The sequence below is a fragment of the Eucyclogobius newberryi genome, unplaced genomic scaffold (assembly GCF_026437365.1).
Source record: "Eucyclogobius newberryi isolate DKJ021-1_F unplaced genomic scaffold, fEucNew1.0.hap1 SCAF_286, whole genome shotgun sequence".
Taxonomy (NCBI): Eukaryota; Metazoa; Chordata; class Actinopteri; order Gobiiformes; family Gobiidae; genus Eucyclogobius; species Eucyclogobius newberryi.
This window is the reverse complement of record NW_027315930.1, coordinates 2,208-10,000: the sequence shown is the minus strand read 5'-3', so window position 1 is coordinate 10,000 and position 7,793 is coordinate 2,208. Positions and strand designations below refer to the sequence as shown.

Sequence of the window (7,793 nt, the reverse complement as noted above, 5' to 3'; positions counted from 1 at the left end):
TGTATTCAGTGTATTCAGTATATTCAGTATATTCAGTATATTCAGTATATTCAGTATATTCAGTATATTCAGTGTCGAACTGTTGCTTTATGTGTTTCCTCCCGACAAACACCAGACTTCAAATATTTGAGTTTGTGCAGTTTGTGCTCATGTTTCGCTGTGACGCTTTCTACAAGTTCATACGTCACATCGAAACCTTGGATTAAAGCAAATCCAAAATCAGGACCAAATCTGGACCAAATCTGGACCAAATCTGGACCAAATCAGGACCAAATCTGGACCAAATCTGGACCAAATCTGGACCAAATCTGGACCAAATCTGGACCAAATCTGGACCAAATCTGGACCAAATCTGGACCAAATCTGGACCAAATCTGGACCAAATCTGGACCAAATCTGGACCAAATCTGGACTGGTTTCACCGCTTTAACCCAAAATGTGTGTTTTCAGCGCTCAGTAAAGCAGTTTAAGGTCTTCAATCATTATCTAGATGGTCAGTTTGCTCCTTTAACATGTACAGCAGGAACACTGTAAGTTAGTGGAGAGCACATATGCATGATAATGACTGCATGTCCCTCCCCAGTCTCATTCCCATGTCAGATAAAACTGCGTTATCTCCACCCACAGAAATCCTAACCCAGGTATTAGGTTTTCTTTGTTAGCAACGTGTTTTATTTCAGTTTAATTTTCTGTTCAATATTTGCGTCAATAAACCAAGGTGTGATTGTAAAACTGCTCTGGAGATCACGTGCCGCTTCACACGCAAAAACCTCATTTGAAAACATTGAAAACTGGAATTATTTTGTGTTTTTTCTCCGGAACGTTGAGGTAAAACGGCCCGTCGAGCGCCGCAACAGCCGCGCTATTTCAGTCACACTTTTAATGCTCTTCATCAATGATTAACAACACCAATTCTGACAAGTTTGCACTTTAATTCAAGCTCAATTACGTCCCAATCATCGCCGCAGCTTAGCTTTTGTGACAGCGGCACAAACACTTCACCTGGACTCGCTGAAGGAGCCGCTAATTGGTCTCCCGGGTCAACTCAGTGTGTCAGCTCTCACTCCGCTCTGCACGGAATCAATGCTCAGACTCCTCAGCTCTAAATCCAACCGTCCCCGCGTCTCCCGCCGACACGCACGGCATTCTGGGATCTGCCGCTCAGAGTCCAGGTCGTCTCAAAATGTAACGCGTTTAAAAGAAGTCAACGCCGAATGTAAGAGCTACGCGTGTGAGAAAATGTGGATTTGTCACATAAAGAGGAGAGGATGGAGCAGGTAGTGGGCGGCTTTCCGGTTACTACGGCGCGCCGCTGCTCTAGTTTCGATTGTGCGACAAGTGAAAACAATCTCAGAGATAAATTAAAAACAAGAGGCAGATATGAGACGGGAAACTGGTCAAATGTACTGTAAAATAACAGGTTTTATGCTGCGATCACAAGTAACTTTATTTGTTTTAATCCAGTACGTCATTTGTAAACTGATCAATTCATAATCTATAAAAATAAGACTTAAACTCTACTTAATAGACTGGAAAATAATGTTATATTTAATTGACAGCATTTAGCAGTAATTGTTTTAACGCATCATATTCTGGAGATTCAGCATTTTCAACTGATTTTTAAATGTATTTTTGATATTGTGGCACATGCAAATGCCGACATGTAATTAATTAACAATATGTAATATTTATTTTGTACATTACTACATTATTTTACAGGTTATGTACAGTATTTTACAGGTTATTATGTACATTATTTTACAGGTTATTATGTACATTATTTTACAGGTTATGTACAGTATTTTACAGGTTATGTACAGTATTTTACAGGTTATTATGTACATTATTTTACAGGTTATTATGTACAGTATTTTACAGGTTATTATGTACAGTATTTTAAAGGTTATTATGTACAGTATTTTACAGGTTATTATGTACATTATTTTACAGGTCATTATGTACATTATTTTACAGGTTATGTACAGTATTTTACAGATTGTAGCTACCACACAGTGAGTTTTTGCTGCCTCGTGGTCGCAGTTTCAGTACTTTCTACTTTCACAGTTTGTAACACGTGTAAAACTGTAGTACATGAATTCCATAGCAGTGAGTAAGTGACTGTATACTGTCTGTACATTTCTTATCATTCCTGCTCAACAAGTTTGCTTTGTGCACGGACTAGAATAAAGTAGTATTAATATTGATCAGAGCAGGAAGTGTTTATATTTATTCACATTTTACATCTGCAATCGTCGAAATTGCATTGTTTTGTATTGTTTTGAAAGAACAAGAACGTGTCATCATCATTTGCAGGTGTAAAAATGACATTTAGAAATGAATTCCAAAAACGTTTATTTGATTTCAAACATTAAAACTAAAAATACCGTTACATTGGCAGTGAAATGCAGTTTTGTTGATGACCATTATTATTGGCCACATAGTCTCACAAACAAGCGCCTTTAAGGCAGGCGACCGCAGAACTGTGCAGGCGCTCAGGCAGCGCCGCTGTGCGCTGAGCGTGCTGTTGTTCTGCAGCAGAAGTGGCACAAGCAGATAAACTCTGCGTTGGACTGACCGGGGCCGACCGCAGCAGCTCCGCCACAGCAAAGGGCCCTAACCCGGTTCCCATGCGCGCTGCCAGCCTTGACCTCCTAACAGCTACAGGCGTGACCTGGATACAGCCAGAAGGCACGAGACGCACAACTGCAAACCAATCCACACACGACAACACGGCGGACGAGTGCGACGCATCCTTTTGAAACTTGTCACAATTGTATTATTACACATGTGAAATTCTAAAATGATTGGAGTCCAACACTAATAATGTTGGTTATGGAAGGCAAAGTTTGTTTAGTTGTAATAACTGTGTTTTTTGGAATGCAAAATTCCAAATTGTTTCCACACAAATCTCAAATGTAATTCAAGATCAACAAATATATGTGTGTGTTTTTAAAGATATGAAAAAACAACAGCGAATGAAACACGCTCTCGGCATCAAAAGATATCCTGAAAGCCATTTCCAAAAGCAAATATTATTTAGTATTCATCATTTACGAGACTTTTGACTGACATTTTATTGCAAATAATATCACAAATCAGCCTAAAACTGATTCGAAAAGTGTATTTTATCCAGCGGCGATGATACAATCGCAGATTCTACATTGTCAAAACACCAAATTCAAATCCAAATCCACTTCTATTCTTGCGTTGATATGAATGCCAAAAGCTAAAGTCTAAATGCACGTCTGAGAGTCACTGAACGCCGACTTGAACGACACCGTGGTCACTGAAGATGTTCAGAAATGCATGGAACAATATGCTCTTTGACAGCCTTCCATTATTTCCAACCACTAAAAACCCACTGAAGAGACATTTTCCAGTCCATCACAAATGTATGAAGAGAGTGAAGGTCCCGACACCAGAGTTCAACAAGGTCAAAGGAGCATTTTACCTACAACATAAAGGCAAAGACAGTTCCATAACCGCCTCAGGCTCACGCACAGCAGCACCATTTTCATCACCTGAACCACACGGTAGTATACTCGACGGGAAAAGTACCACTTACAGCCATAAAAGAATGAATAAGAATTATGTTGTGCGAGTGCCACGGCCGTGATTTTACAGTGACACAAGCATGGCTACGGTTATGAATCATATTTTCATATTTCACGCAGTGCAAAGAGATCTCAAATCACAAACAGTCAATTTAGGGCCGAAAAACAGCTTTGAAGGTCCTCAAAACTACATCTTTTCATGCTTTACAAAGAGAGTCATGAAGGTTTCTCTGCATATAATGTATTAATCTGTTTATTCACAGTCAGCACATATCTGCAAGCCAAACTTTTTTTTGTCAAAACCCCAATTTGACCCCAAAACTCTCTTCTATCCGTGCGTAAAATGCGTCCAAATCACGACACATGAACAAAACGCTGTTGTATTCATCACAGCTCAAACTATTGCGTGGCGTTCAATCTAATGTGTTTTTTTTTTACTTAATTAGGAACATTTAGTCCAAGAAACGTTCAACTCTGCGCTGTTCTTGGAGCAATCGGTGTGTTTGACTCCTGAGCAGCAGCAGCGGCTCCAGCGTCGCCTTTTCTTTCTCCTTCTGCTGAAACGTCTCTGGCGCGTGTGTTTTTTTGAAAGTGTCTGACGCGTAATTAAACTGTAAATATGGAGAGAGAAATGAAGTAGAGCTAATGGCCTAATAAAAAACACTAAAAGGAGATTGGGCTGCGATTTAAAAGACATGTCAGCGCTTTTGGAGACGAGTTAAAAACCTGCCTCCAAAAAGTTCAGCCTTTTTTTCTTTCCACCGTTATCTTTAAATCTCCCACACTTTTTTTTATTCTATTTTATTTCTTAAATCTACTGCAAATGAAATCAACAGCATTCTATGAGTCTGGTTCGGATGTGTGTGAATGCGCGCGGAGGGATCGCGTTCAACTTTGTGGTCGAGAGCGGATCTGGAGACAGGTTTTTACCGGAACACGTGCGCGTAATTTCTAGAAAGTTATAAGTAGTTAATCTAATTGTGGCTTTAGTGAAGTGCACCACGAAGAGCGCGCGGGGTGAAAGTGTCTTCTTGAGCCAGATGTGGTGTGAAAAACAGCCAAAAGCCAAATGTTTGAGAAAGAGTTGACGCGCTCTGTGAAATGACGAAATGGTTTTGGCTTTTTACGCACAAAGTCTGTGTCGTTACGCACAGTTTACACCAAATATATCATAATAATCAGACTCTTTAAAGCTCCATAAAATGCAGATGTTTAACTTTGTTCTTGGCATATTAAAAAAAAGAAAGGACAAGCAAACCTCAGATCTGCTTTGGACGCACCTGTTTTTACACAATTACACACAAAACTCTGAAGAATTAAGATGAAACTTCTGCACAGAAGACTCAAGTTGAGACGCTGGACTGAAGGCTCTAAACGCGTGATTCACGTCCTCTTAATGTCGGCTCAAATGTGACTTTTCCCCTTGACATTGTCCATCGTCCATGTCCCGCTCCCGCGCGGCACGCGGCAGTTATGAGTGAGACAAAGTTCCTCTCACCTGTATGTCAGCGCAGGGCCGGCCGCTCGTCTTCCATCAAAAGTAAACTTCAACCTCTTTTCCTCGAGTCACCGCGAGAGCGTGAGCGGCGTGAGCGGCGTGAGCGGCGTGAGCGGCGTGAGCGGCGAACAAGCGGCGAACAAGCGGCGACGCGACTGAGCGCAGTGACAGCGGCGCGGTCCGGAGAGCAGAGAGCGCGGAGGCGAAGTGCAGAGAGATGCAGGAGCGCGCGGCAGTGTGGAGGCAGCTCTGAGGGGGGGGGCAGCTCTGAGGGGGGGCAGCTCTGAGGGGGGGGGGGGGGGGGCAGCTCTGAGGGGGCGGCAGGTAAAGCGCGCCCCTCCCTCTGACGCGCTGCCGCTCTGCCGCGCCGCTCCGCCGCTGCCGCTGACGCTCGCAGCGATGATTTGCCAGCTGCGGCGCAGCTTGTCTCTTTGCCCCACTTTGGGTTTTACAGGCTCCTCTCTGACGCGCGCTCTCACGGGACTCCACGTGCACGCGAGAGCGCGCGTGCACGTGGAGGCACGAGGGCGCGCGCCAGAGGAGAAGGCGACAGAAGTGAGACAGAGAGAGGACAGCGCGGGATGTCACACGCACGCGGACACGCACGCGGACACGCGACATCTCATTGTTCACTCACATTCACAGCGCGTGCACGGCGTGAGGAAGCACGTGCACGCGCTCTGGGGAAATAGGAGCCGCACACTCGTGCGGGTTTAAGTGTCACAATGAGACGAGCGGAGGCAAACACGGGAGTCACGTGGGCGGAGCGACCAAGAGAGACAGCGGGGTTCAAGTCAAAGGTGTGGGAGGTCAGGAGAGGTCATGTGCGTGTGAAGGCGCGTGCCACGCACCACGTCACTCTGTGTCCGGTCAGACAGTTGGACTGAATGTTTCACAAAGACGCGCGCGAGTGTCAAAAGGACAGACTTATATTTGAAGTGTTATTCTTCAAATCTCACGTACAAATGATCCACTGCGGCCTCTAAATGTGCAAACATACAAAAACAAAATACGTTTTTGAGTTAATTTATAATATTTGTTTAATATATTTAACCAAATATTCCAAACAGATTCTATTACTTTTGTTGATAAATGTCTATTTTTCGTGCAGTGGTTTTGTTTTGGACCAAAGAGTTTGACGTAGTGAACCTGCTCAAGGATTCTGTTTTTGAATGCGTGGACTGCATTGTTGTTGTTGTTGTTGTTGTTGTTGTTGTTGTTGTTGTTGTTGTTGTTGTTGTTGTCCAATTAACCAAACAATAAAATAACAATAGACAAACTTTCTGGGCAGAGAAAACACACTGCAGCTGCTGTTATTCCCGCTTTTCTCTCTGTCACACACACACACTCACACACACACACACACACTCACACACACACACACTCACACACACACACACACACACACACACACACACACACACACACTCACACACACACACACACTCACACACACACACACACTCACACTCACACACACACACACTCACACACACTCACACACACACACACACACTCACACTCACACACACACACACTCACACACACTCACACACACACACACACACACACACACGCACGCGCACGCTCTTTTGACTCTAAAGTTGCGCGCGGCCGTGGCGCGCGCGCGCAGTCTGCTCATGTGTTTAGACATAATTCATATTTAAACAGTGAAGCAGCTCATATAGAAGCAGCTTTAAGCATTATTATTGGAACACATTTGCGTTTATGAAGAGGAACGTAACGATGCATTTTTATTCAACCCGTTTCACGTGAAATAAGTTGAAATATAATGGTGTAAATATATGTTATCTTCCCGCGCGGGCCGCGCTGACTGACGTCTGATGAAAATAACTCAGCACATCTTTTATACAAGTATCATTTATATTTATACAAGTATAAGCTGTGTTCAGGCACATTTAGAGCACGTTCCACTTTCAGAACATGTAACATTGTCTTTGAATCATACGCTTCTAATTTCTCCATCATTCTGAAAAGTGTGGATCAAACACGTGAGAAATGATCCAGGTTCTTTTTCCTCTGGATGTTTGAACTCGCGCCACAGAAACAATTCCAACTGTTTCTAACTGACGCGGAGGAAGAAACGAGACACGAGCTAAAGAAAGTCCTCTCCCTGTTTTTATGAAGAAAAGAGTGACAGAGTGACAGAATGATAGAATGATAGAATGATAGAATGATAGAATGATAGAATGATAGAATGATAGAATGATAGAATGATAGAATGATAGTGAGAGCGCGGGAGAAACTTGGACACACGTTATTCAAACAAAATAAACATTTCCCGCGTCACGCGCGTCCTTCAGCTGCGCCGTGACTTTGCCTCGTTTCCACTTCTTTCCTTTTGCGCGCGTCGTTGTTCCATCTGTCCTTGGTCATTATTCTCTCCCTCTGGTGCGCGCGTGATTGACAGGTAATGTGCGCGCGCGTGATTGACAGGTAATGTGCGCGCGCGTGATTGACAGGTAGTGTGCGCGTGCGTGAGGCGTGCGCGCGGGAATGTGGCGCTTTCCCGCGACTTTAAACAGCTGTAATATTAGAACCGGGCGCGTGACGCATCGTTACACATTTTGTCACGTTTTTCTTTATGATTTCTTGCTCCAAAACGGAAGAATTCAACAACTTCAGACGCGCAGGAATTGTAAATTGTAATATATATATATATATTATAATATATTAATGGCACGAATATATTTAGTATATCAAACCAAATATTTTCCAAC

At 43.3% G+C, this 7,793-nt stretch overlaps 1 protein-coding gene across 1 annotated transcript in view; it reads right to left on the bottom strand.

The window, feature by feature from the left end:
• Positions 1-5,170, bottom strand: part of LOC140373034 (DNA-binding protein SATB1-like) — a gene marked incomplete at its 3' end in the record, with an annotated part of 91,700 nt that extends 86,530 nt beyond the window's left edge. Inside the window, exon 1 of the mRNA XM_072459862.1 lies at positions 5,053-5,170. The remainder of the gene's footprint in view (positions 1-5,052) is intronic.
• Between the last annotated feature and the right edge of the window lie 2,623 nt (positions 5,171-7,793).